Raw genomic sequence first — 13,427 nt, forward strand, 5'->3', positions numbered from 1 at the left:
CTAATACAACAATTAGGAAATACATATTTAAGTAAAGGACAGAAGTATAATCAGCAAAATGTACTTAATTACTGTTATATAATCATATTATTAGATTGTTAATATTGATGCTTCAGTGTTGTAGATGGTGAAGGTGCTACTAGTTTCTGTAGTTCCAAACCTCTGGGTAGAGCTCACTTCAAAGGTCAAAGCATAAATCTGTGGCGTTGTGAGATCCTTAGTGGAGTAACAAAGAAAGAAAATCCATATTTCCCTTCACATATTTGTATGAATTCTTTGGAGTATGGTCTTTTATGTCTGTAACACAGTTATTAAAGCATTAAGTAGCTCCTTTTTGTCAAGAGAGGGTCAAGAGAGAAAAAAAGTTTGGGAACCACCGGCTTGATCTATAACAACTTCATATGCTTAATATACACTTTTTATTTAAAATCCACCCCCGAAAAGTCACAAAATTAAAGTAGTGGAGTAAAAAGTATAATATTAACTTTTGATATTTACAGGAATAAAAGTTTGAGGCACCATAAAATGGGAATACTCAAAACTACTTAATTTACTTACCACTACTGCCTGCAGGCCATGTATTTTCAAATTAACAAAATGAGACAATCAACCAGGTCACAGGTTTATAAAGTGTTACATTGTCGACTAAAGCAGAACCTTTTGTTTTGTGTAGCACCCATTTATCTTGATTCTGTCCAAGTAAAGTTCTGCAGCAACAACTAATAACTCGACATGACACTCACAACAAAGGTGTTAATTTATCTCAGAGAGTGTAAAATTCTTCACTGTGCTAGAGTTTCCATAATTCCACACCCTCAGCACACTTCATTTTAACACTCAGATAACGCTAACTGTCGCCTCAGGGCCACATCTGCTCCGTGAGCGCAGAAATAACACAAAAACATAATTGTCACTGAAAATCAAGCACTGGGAAGGATTTGGTATACAGGATGTTCCTCTCACAAATTGCTAAAAGAAATATGTTCATCCCTGACAGACAGGACGAATCAGATTATAACTTGCTATATCAGACTCTCTATTTGATATCTCTGTAGAACAAAAGATATTGGTAAACATGCTTGTTTTATAGCATGGCACCCTCAGCACACAAACATTTTCATCTTTCACAGCACTGTGCTCTGTGTTGAACCCTTTCTCCTGGAAATTGTGTTTATTACCAACGCAAACACTTTAGAGAAAAATGTAATGCCACCCCAATTAAGATTGTATCAACACTATGAGGGAACATTTTTAATGAAGGTATCTGCCAAGTCACAAGATGTTCTTACTGAATGCATCTGCACATTCACTGACAATGTTTTCCTACAATTTCTGCCTTTATACCTGCATGAGGAAAAGAAGCATGAGTGTTTTTTTTTTATGTTTGGAAACTCTTGAAGGTTAAAGGTTCCCTGTTGACCACTTGCAGCACCATCCTGCCAATAGTTTTAAGCAATGCAGTAATGTGTAAGCAAATGCTGGGAGGAAGAAGAATAAGAGCAAGTGAAGTAAACAAGGCAGGTTTTACAATGATGTAAGTATTAGTTTTGCAGATGTGTAATGAGGAAGAATATGCATTTAGCAGGGATAGACACAATGCATTTTGGTAAGAAAACACTGAAGGTAAACATAAAAAACTGTTTTATTTCATAAACTCCTTTTAGAGAGAAAGAGTCTTGTTTTTTGGATAAAGTCATCGTTGACTTAAAGCTACTACAATGAACTTTCATTTGTGGAAAAAGGTGGTAGTGTTTCACAGCACCAGGGTCCCTTTAGGAAAAGCTCTAACTTTACTGCAGTAAGGTGTGACAGACTTCCTCGCTCAGTCATGGTTCTCACGTGCCTCGCTTCTCTCCAGCTGGCCCAGCTATACGGCCTTGGTCCTGGTGTTAGCTCTCAGCAGGGACCGGCGGAGTAGCAAGACAAAGCTCGACTCCTGGAGAAGACGCTGCTGCTGGATGCTGTGCTCTCCTCCTCACCCTTCCTGTTCGCTGGATGCCCCAATTGAATCTGAGCTGAAGGAGCTTCTGGTAAACCTGCACGATTTCATCTGATTTTGAGAGGAATCTGACCTGGTGACGACAAGCATTAGGAATAACTTTGTAGAAATAGCCGATCTTCTGGCTGATGGTGTCTTATATCTGTAAGTCTTATCAATATAAAATTGACACTGATCATAGCTAGCTAAATGTTCCTCACGTTAACTTTAAAGCAGGATATAGAAAGCTACTATTTGATAACATTTCACCACGATGCCATTTAACCTGCTCGTTGTATGCCCAGCTTCCACCCCAAACACCTCACTACGACTTCCAGCTGGTCCAAGAACGTAGCAGTAAGTTACCTGAAAAATACTTTACCCTCGATCATAAGCAAGGCAGCTATTATGTTTTCCACTAAAACCTAAATGCAATTTGGGTAAATGTGTTTGAACCTTGTGTCACTGTCGCCTCAGGGCCACATCTGCTCCGTCACAGCAGAGCAGAATTCTTAGCAAGTAAATGGTTGGACTTGTGTAAGATGACTACCTGACTGGGTTTGAAACTGCTGCTGTAAACTGTCATGTCAGCAGGATGTGGTCCATTAATCTGTCTGTTCGATCCTGCATATGTGGTTGCATGACCTTGCACTGCACCATGAGACATGTTATTGTCACCTCAGCTACATTTTTTAAAATCGGAAATGGATCTACAGTACGTGGGTTTTAGAAACTGGAGATTTATGTGTATATTTGAGTGGATTTTAAGAGTGAAGACCTTGAAACTGTTATTAATAATTGTTAATAATAACCATCCTGATAAATGGGCCTGTTTCTTTTTTTCTCCATGTGATTTTCTCTGCACTTATCCTATTCGTAGTAGTTTGTAGCACTTACTATATTCGGATTAGTCTGTTGCAATTATTGTTTTCGTAGTAATCTGCCTCTGCACTATACTTTTGCTCTGGCTTATGCTCTTAGATGCTTGTTTAAGAAAGGAGATGCACTTATGACTTCTGGTGACTAGTAGTTCTCTTGAATACCTATGTTGAATACACTTCCTGTAAGTCGCTTTGGATAAAAGCGTCTGCTAAATGACTGTAATGTAATGTAATGTAATGATTCCCCAGGTGTAAAATATTACACGACCATTTAATCCACCCAGATAAGGTTTTATAGTTAAGTAAATACAGTAATATCTTAATATAAGTTTTATATAACCTCTGTTTAACTTCTCCTCTGAACAGCTTGGCTCTCATTAAAATTGGTCCTACTGGCAGAAATGAAGTGTAGTTGCTTAGCTTTTCAATAAACTGATGAAAAGAAAATAGAAGAACTGCAATACAGCTGATAACTCATCTATGTTCCTCCCAAATTCCTTTCAAAGCAATTACAAAACTCACTTCCTCTGCAAAACCAGAATATAAGCCAACACTGTAAAACTGAATAAACAATCTAATCTTACTATCATTGCCTCTGGATTAAAGATAAACCCCTCTTTCATTTATTAAGCCCGGACATATACTGATACTATTCCAATAACAGAAGTGAATTCCGCGACATGATAACTTTATTATTCTGTCTTGCCGAGCAAGTTCTCTCTGTAGATTTTTGAGTTAGGAGACAAATCGGATGCAGTAGAAGTCTTCACTGTACCTGAACACGTTATATTGTTTGCATAACTTCTTCAACATACAAATTTAGCTGCTGTGCTTTGCATTTTTTCTGTAGGTGCAGCTCAGCACGTGCAGTAGATTGAGGCTGTGAGGAGAGGATCAGAAAAGTCGGAGTAAGAAATCAATGCCGGTTACTTATGTGTGTCGGAGAGGCTTTTAAGCATCCACAGCACAGTTGTTTGTGCAGCGCTGAAGAACTGAGTGTATTAGCAGAAGTAATGCATTCGATTCTACATCTTATCCCTAAGTATAGTAGATATGGTTTGTCTGGACGCAGAACAGATACAGTAGCTCACATGCAGTGATAAACTCTGCAAACATAGACCTCATCTGTGGCGTTGTTCAACATTTTGGGAAATGTGTATATTTTCTTGCCGAGAGTTAGATGAGAACATTGGTACTGTTCTCATGTTTGGATGGTAGATATGATGCTAAAGCCAGCAGCCAGTTAGCTTAGCTTAGCATAATGACTGAGAACAAGGGGAAACAACTAGCCTGGCTCTGTCCAGGTAAGAAAATGCATTTACCAGCACCTCTAAAGCTCACTAATCGACACATTATATCTAATTTGTTCAATCTGTACAGAAATGCAAGTGTAAAAACAGATAAAACCACAACTGGTGTTTTTACACTGGTCTTTATGCTAAGCTAAGCTAACCAGCTGCTGGCTGTCCCCTCATATTTCGGGAACAGACATGGAAGTTGGTATCAAGCTTCTCATTTAACTCAGCAAGAATGCAAATGAGCTAGTTTACATAAATGTCAAACTATTTCTGATTTAACAAACAGTTCAATCGTTGAACAGTGTGCTGTAAACAGAAACTGTAACCCTGGACACAGGGTAATAATGTAGTCTTTGCACAGAACAAGCAGAGGATCTGAGGTAGTTCAGACACCTGGTTAGGATGCCCCCGAGCACCTCTCCCTTGGACGCGTTTCAAGCACAAATTAATGGGAAGAGACCAGCCAGGAAGGAGACCAGGGGCAGACCAGGACATGCTGGAGGGGTTACATCTCCGTCTGAGGTTCCCCGGGGAGAGGTGGAGGCGGGCTCTGTGGGCCAAAGGAGGCCTGAACCGCTGTGCTCGTCCTGCTGCAACTGCAACCCTGACAAGGATAATAAGTAGCTAGAAAGTGGATTGATAGATGGGGGGGTTCGGTCGTATTTGTTGTGTTTGGGCTTTCTGCTCCAATCACGTGTAATGTGTAGGTGAAAGGGGTTCATATTATAAACAAAATAATAGGTTCAGTGTTCAGTCCTGTTCATCTAACAATATAACACAAATGATACCCTCAGAAATGAGCACAGAGTTGGGTGAACCTTTCCCTGACACCGTCTCAACTAGAAGAGAACATTATAGGCTTAAAGGAGAAGACTGGTAATATACTCTTTTTTTTTGTCAACAAATTCTATGAAAAGACCAAAACCAGACGAGTATTAGTGAGGCTCCCAAATTCTTTCCAACTTCCCTTCTCTACTCTGTGGCATTCATCCCCGAGCTCATTCATTCTATCTGAAGACATAAATCTTTAAAAAACAAGTCATGAATAGGTAATTTTATTTTTTAAAGTCTGACATTACTCAAAATGAAGTAAACAGTGCATTTCTTGGGGACTTTTTAAAAGACGATAATTTAACCACATACTGTGTGTTTACAGCAGCGAGGCGGGATAAATTCAAAGTAAACTTCTTGTGTGTGTATTCATGGTAATGGAGGGACATGTCAGCCTGTGCACTGATGTGTCTCGAAGAATAAGCTATATCACCCTATATTTACTCAGACAGCCCTACCAGGCTATTTTTTCAACAGAGGTATTTTTTTAGTTCATGACTATTGCATGGGTGTGTAGGATAAATCCACCTCCTGTAAAGATTGAGATACAGTCACTGCAGGATTAAAGTAATTTATCAGCTTCATTTTGTTTATCGTGTCTCAAGGGTTGATGTTTTATTTGGAGATCTACTGTTTTTGACAGAAAGCACACACTATAATGGTGCAGTCTGTTATTTTTATTGTATGTTCTGCGTGTGTCCATGTCTTAGTCAATGTTATTGATATAGGTTATTTTCACAGTGCCTATTTCTATATTTGCTTCCCGCTGTTTCATTTCCCCTCCAGCTTTAAAGCAGGCTGGGTTCAGAGATTTGTCAAGCTGACCTCAGAAGAGGCAACATTTTCAACACCGTGGGCTGTATACACAAAACTCAGGCCTGCAGGCAGCATCTGAACGGCAAAGACATTAGTCCCATTTATTACCCATCCTGGCCCCAGAAATAGTTTTTGTCCTTCACAGTGAGGGTTCGGCAGCATTTCAAATTACAAAAGACACTGTGTTGACCCTCAAGGGCATCGGCTAGATGAGGAAAGATGTAGATGTGAGGAGGTTCCATTCTGTTCAATCAATATGCTTTTGATAGGCTGTTCTTGTCTGTCAGAGGAACATCAGCGTCTTTACCCTCTCTGCAAAAAAGCATCACTGAGACAGGCTGAGTCATGACACGATATCTGCGGATCAGAGCACAGGCACTTGTCTCATTGCCGAGATATATTTGCAGATTCAAGGCACAGGTTTCCATTTCTGTAACTTCAAAATCCTGTTTGATTTTTCTCGCCTCCGACCGATTTCAGTTTGAAAGTGTAATATGCTGGTCTGTGACAGCCACTCAGCCCCATTACTGTTCCTCAGTATAGGAGGGCGAAACCTGGCATGTAGGAGATAGGAACACCTCACTCTAATTGGTATCCCACTGGTTATTATGGATGCCTTTTGATTGGGTGATGGAGTGATGACTAATTGCCTTGAAGGTAGAAGTCTGAACCTGGTGAGCCAGACAAAGGACCCAAGTGAATCTGAGTAAATAATTGTGCGCTAGGATGACAGAAGAAGATTTGTGGCAGCAGAAATATCAAAGTTTTACTGCAACATTCCACTGAAATAAGATTCAATTGGAACATATTACCACTTAATGTATCCCATATATTACCAAGGGTTTTTAAAGTCTGACATGGTGTCCCTGAGACAAATTGAAGGAGTGTACCCCACACACAACCCCCACTAATATAGCTTTTTTTTCTGTATGTATGCAGGTTTTCAACACAAATATTAGTGCGATATAAAAAAATTAAAGATATCAATGGATATTGTCATTCCTAATACTATTCTACATTATAAATCTTTGATTGCTAATCATGTTCTGTTCCGCTGCGCTCAGTTTTGGAACAACAGTTCCCATAATTTGGGGGATTTAGACCTGTACAGGAAGTATACTGTTGCCATGGAGACAGTGAGTTAGCTCGTTAGCTGTAGGCAACTTGAACCTCTTTTTAAGCCTAAATATAAGTGTTAACATTCTGGCAAATTGTCAACATTAAAAGTATGTCGAATAAGCTTAATGTTTGCAATTAACCCAATGATGTACAAAACATCACTGAATTACTTTCATACTGAACAGAACTCCTTTCACTGATTTTTTTTTTTATCAGAAAGTGTAAGTTACACCGATTATAAAAATGTGTGTAACTTGTGTGTTCAGATTTAATATAGTTATGACTCTGAAGAAAGAGTGCAGCTGTTGGGATTTAAGGGTTTTAGAACCCTTAACTCAATGAGTGGTCACAGCCAAAAATACTGCTGCTGCTCCGTGTTGGTGAGCTGGTTAAACTAATACAACTAACTTCCTGTTGTATATATATGCCTAGTTTTTTCTATAGTGCAGTTTTTTTCAGTTAAAGCTAAGAAAGTACAGTAGATCAGTATTTGTCATAGTGCGGTAGGTGGAATACATCATCCAACACCACCAACATGTTTCAAGAAGTGAGATAGGATAATCATCTCACTGCAGTGCAAGGAATTGAACAACTGTATGTACATCAGCTTATTCTCACGGCAGGTTGTTACTGGTTTGCAGAATTGTGAATCCTACTGGGCTCAGCTCTGAACAATAATTAGGTGTCTGCAGACCCCCTTGAACTCCTATAGAAGGTGAAATCATCACTAGGAAAACCCAAGAAATAACAGATAACACCATATAAACCACAGAAGGAACTGGAACTCCGGCAAAGGCAGTAAATAACTGACTCTGGTTGAGGCAGAAAGAGCTCTTTTAAAAGTCAATTAAATAAGACATGTGTGGTGAATTAAAGAACCCATTACTAATGCTTTATTAGTTAGGATGGGAGCTATTAAATATTTTCAGATTATGACCCACAGCAAGTAAATTAAGTCCATATTGAGTCTGTTTTTCATAGCCAGGCTCCTACATTTTGTAATGCTAAAAGTAAAATCATTTACAAAACATTGAGGACAGGGCTATATCATCAGTAACTCAAGATATATACTAAGTAGTGAACTAAGATAATATAATTTTTTCCACATCATAAACTTAAATAGCATCCGTATCTCACATATTTTGCCTGCCTTTAGATCATCTAATAAATTGCTGTGTTCCAGCTCAATAGTACCATTTCACGGTGAAAAAGTGCCAAAATGAAGGGTACAAATGTGTTTGCTTTTTATGTTTTGCTTTTGGTTGACACAGTTCCCAGACGCACTGCACCAAATGATATGGAGGAGCTGCTCACAGCTAGAGAAGATTAAAACTAGATGCTTTTGAAACCGATCCAAAAGGAAACCAAAATAGCAATAAATCATAGGAAAAAAACATTTGTCTTTTTCTTCAGTTTAATTGTCTGCAAGGTCACGGTTTGATTGGTGTCTGCCAATTTCCTGTTAGAACAAAATGCTAAGATACATCGATGTGTTCAAATCAAGAATGACACCTTTTGCAATAGGACAGGTTGGTGTAAGTTGTTCTCTAGATTAACTAATATTTCAAAATTTGTGGACCTTTGTCTTTCCTTCTGGCAGTGAGAATAAACACAAAAACACAGTCGACATGTTCTTTTGTATACCGGCAATAAATATACGGATACCGAGCTTCAATACTTCTGTTGTACCTCGTAGCGAAAGATGATTTTTAAACTAAAATGTGTTAAGCAAGTGGCAAACTCCTTTAAAGAATAACTCTCTAGGTTTTGTGCGTAATGTTAGCAAGTGTGTGGTCGAGATAGAATTTGTGTGTCGCTGAGTATGAAGTTGGCAGTAACGTCATAGCTGTGAACTCAGCAGTGCAGTGTGAGTACAGTTTAGATAATAAATACTACAATTCCTGAAGACCCAAGCCAAGTTCCTGTGTTTGATCCTCGGCTCCCTGCTGCTGCTGGCATGAGCACAACAACACACACACACACACACACACACACACACACACACACACACACACACACACACACACACACACACACACACACACACACACACACACACACACACACACACACACACACACTAGTAGCATTGTGCATCTCGCTGACACAGTAGACACATCTGCTTCTACCAACCTTGCTTCTAGTTTCCTACAATATTTTCTTCAGCCTCATGCCATAAGTCCTCCCATCAGAGCTGAATGGCTCCTGATTTAAGATGAAGTCTGAGGGGAGGTGTGAAGTAAATGCATTTCATACACCAGTAAGCCTGAAAACTGAGTTCTGACTGAGCAGACACTGACTGAGGTTGAAATGTGGCTAAATCCTGCACAGAAAAATGGCGTGTCGCTGTGTAATGCACACCCGTACATGTTTGAACTCACTGAACAGAGATGTTCATGAGTCGCAACCTTGTAGCCTTTTACCTGCTATTAAATGTATTTAACTCAGTTCCTCCTCACCATAACCCTGGATCTTACCGGCCTTACTCTCACAAACACCTATTTTTCACACAGACAGCTGCTCAATGTTGGAACTGATTGTATTTTTGCTGCTGAAATTGAGCCATCAGCGACGTCGGTGATGAAGCATGAGCTGTTTGATATAAACTAGTGAAAGTGACAAGGAGATCATTACTGGTTCTTACTTTGGTCAATCTCGCCGCTCATAAATAATCTGAAGGGCATCCTTTCAGCTCAAGCTAATGGGACTGAGACATTTTCCACATCTGGAGGGATCTTCCACAACCTTTAGATCAGATTACAGGGTCACTTTTGGTGCAGTGGAGTGATTGTTTCAGAGCTGACGCTGTCTTATACTGGTGTAGTTTTATTTGTTGTGTATCAGCACATGATAAAACCTGTAGGGCTTTATCAATCCCCCTTTAGGTGGGTGGTGCAGATGGCGCTCATCCACCCCCGCTGGTTCAACATCTGGTTTTCTCTACTGGTTTTTAATTACTAAATCAAGCGAAAACATCAGACAAATGTATGTTTTGATCCCTATTCCCCTTATGGTCTGATCCATAGTAATAATAGTTATGAATAACAAAGTAGGGAGCAAATAAGGAACTACAATCTAAATATTGAATAGCTAACAAGAAATCCCTGATTAACTGATAGTAAGCAATATGTTTCTGAGAACAAACTGATTCTTTTATAATTATTTTTAAGATATCTGTAAATCTACATTCTGACCTCAAATATGAACCTGAACATCAATCGCTTCCGTTCAACTTGCAATAAAGTGCTAATTACACAGCTGATATTATACTGATAGAGCCTTTTCATGGCAGACATTTCTACATACCACAGAAGGAAAACCACAGGTATAAATTAAGAAATGAATAATGGCTGACTTCCATTTACCCATCGTTAAGGTTATTAGTAGCATCTGAGCTTTTCTTACTATGACAAGTCAAAATGTATTATTTGAAGAAGGCGTATTGTTAGCTGATAAACGTAGCATACTGTAATGTTATGATATTTTTGTCACCTCCTCTTTTGACCAAATAGCTTATGAGGAATGAGTAATGACGAGCTATTAAAACTTTTGTCTTAAAGCGATGATCTCTACTTCAGAATAAAATTCTAATTTTGGGTAATTTACAAAAAGATTGTTCTGGCATCCATGTTCAAACATTGTCATCAGGCTTTCTGCGGTACAGGGGACTAGTAATTGATCCATTACATATTTTTTAGGTGACACAACAAGTACTCGATGCAGGCAGCATGTTTAATGCACAGACCCAAGGTTTGTTTACCAGCGAAACAGTTGAAAAAAGCAGCAGACAAGAGGTCAGGCCCAGCTATCTTTAGCCATCACCTCGAGCAAGTAGAGTCAAAATCTCTGATACAGTTTGTTTCTAAGTAAACTTCTCCAGTCAGCATTCACAGCACATTTCAAAAAGGTATTTGTTGAAACATAAAAAGTCTAAAGTATGCCCAGTGTACCCCAACTGGCATCTATTAGTAATGACTTCAAAATACCAGCGCTGAATTATGCAGAACTCATGTCGGCTAATGTGTTTGGTTTATACTCCGTCTATGCCTTCAAAGACAATCAGGACCGAAAATTATCCTCCTTGTATCAAGAGACAGAGTTCGGGCTGATCATGCGGTGAGGCAGCTGAATACCATATTGCTCCGATCCTCATTTCAGTCAGCATGACTCAGATAAGCGTAGACTCGGAGGGGGGCTTGTGAAATGTCAGAGAATGACAATGAGGCTTTTGAAATTGCAGCCAGCCATCTGGATTAATGTGCAGAAGGAATTGACCTGTTTTGCTCCTCTCTTCGCCTCCTCGAGGCATGTCGGTACTATAACAGAGAGATTGACACATCACTGACTGTCACCTGCCGCTCAACTGCTGTGAGAAGGTGAAATATGTGGGCGCTCCTTGACCAACAGGACACTCTTATTGCTCACCTTGGCCTGTGTAAACACTGTGTCACCTGATGCAAGCTGGGAGGACATTAGACACAGAATGTCCTTCAGGCCGGTGGCCCAGCGTGCTAACGGCCCCCCTGCAGAGGAGGAGGCACAAGAGACCGAAGCACTAGAGTGAGTATAGAGGACCAATGGGACACATACTGTCTAGGCTATGAATGCATGCAGTGTTCATCCCTGATGCTTTAGTTGCTTTGTTTTAGCCATGCAAGCTTCATAATACTTTCACTGGAGCACCATAGCTAACTATTGCTACACCTTTTAGAAGGAATGCATCCTTGATTTCAGACAGAGGTAGAACCCAAAGCTTGTTCCTCATTTCTAGCAAGCAACTGTTGATTTTGTGTTGGCTGAAGTGACAACTGATGCTGGCAGATTGGCTGAGCAGTTCCATGAGTTGGTGGAAAACGCTGTCTCTGACTTAATGTTTCCCACGGACTCGTTTTAGCTCGAGACAAGGGTCTTAAATGCCCATTTGATGGCTACATGCATAATGTTGTGTTAAAAGACAGAATCTGCATATCCCAGGCAAAAGAGCTGAAATCAAAAAAAGTGGTTCAAAAAGCAACAAAAAAAACTTTGATTGAGAATTGAATTCTTCATATGCAGTGTGAGAGTCCACAGCGTGACCGTTCGAAGCATTTGTCGCTCTATAATGTTCTAACTTTCTCTATCAGTCATTTGTCAATGCCAGAGGGTCAAATACAGGCACTTGGACACGCCCCTCTGCATCTTATACAGACACACAGGGCACCTGTCAGTAGGTTACGCATCAGGCTTTCAAATTATTAAAATGTGTAATTGTCATTATAAGACGCTCAGAGAAAATGCTCACAGCGTGTTATGACTTAGTATAAACTCTGATGATGGGCGTGAAGGTGGATGGGTCAAGCAAACACAGGACTTTAAACCAGGAGACCAGAGTTTGAAACTGGTATTTGTGTCCCAAAGTCTTTCCTGTATTTATGATTCACATAGGTATTATAAGCCCAAACATGATGTTTTACCTAAACCTATGTAAGCGGTTTTCTTACCTAGACTCTTTTTGGGTTTGACTCCCTGACAAAACTTGATGCCCAAACACTTTAGACTGTCACGACTAAGCCGTTACAATAAAGGCATTAATTGTTTAAAAGAGATTGCTTTGGAGTTTTATTGTGATTTTCCTGTAGAGAAATATCCTCATCCAACACTAACACGTGTCTACTTTGACCTTGCGCTGCACCACCTAGTAGGTTGGAAAGAAAGTCATGGGCCTGACAAAGCACTCGTAAGTGACCAGCTAGAATGAGAACATATTGTCTATATCTGTCCATTTCATACGTCCTCCAACGACTGAATCCTTAATCGTAGCTAAGCAATGAGATGTCATGATTGCTTCTCACCTCACTCACCAGTAGTGTTATTGACAGCTGTTGCATCGGCAAATATGGAGTGACACAGTGAATTAGACAGTTGAATCCAATCTCGTCTGACCTTCTGATCAATGCACTGACATTCGGAGCTGGCTGAGTGAAGGCCTGTGCTCTGAGTGTAACACAAGGAGGTGCTTCTGGAGCGGACCATCAATACCTTTTTCACCCACATCAATTCTTCTTGCTGATAGCGTTTTTCAAGTGTTCAGTTTAACCTGCTGCTTTAGTGCAGCGGAGGTACAAACTGAGTTTTTGGAGAGGGTCTTCATGTAGAGAGCTGCACTGTTAAAGGCAGGGCGTCGCTTGGCTTAATGTAATAATGTAATACTTAATAATGCAACAGGCTATCTTACCTAACATTACCTCCAAAGAAGAAGTCAAGTGATGTGCCATAGGTTATCACGCTCAGAATAATAGGGGAGGCCGCCTGGGTTTGCATATTGGTAGGATTATTCAAATCCCTCACCACTTAATATGATATGCTAACTAAAGGAAAGTTAAGGTTCACCCTCTTTTTAATCCACTACATCCTCCCTGCAGTGATTTGTAATATACTGTTGTTCACCCTCTCTGTTACTGTAATGAATAGCTGTGCATATCCCACCGGGCTGTAATTAGTGAGTGGTGGAGAGAGTGGTACACA

Source organism: Anoplopoma fimbria, chromosome 4 (genome assembly GCF_027596085.1).
Source record: "Anoplopoma fimbria isolate UVic2021 breed Golden Eagle Sablefish chromosome 4, Afim_UVic_2022, whole genome shotgun sequence".
In the NCBI taxonomy this organism is placed as follows: Eukaryota; Metazoa; Chordata; class Actinopteri; order Perciformes; family Anoplopomatidae; genus Anoplopoma; species Anoplopoma fimbria.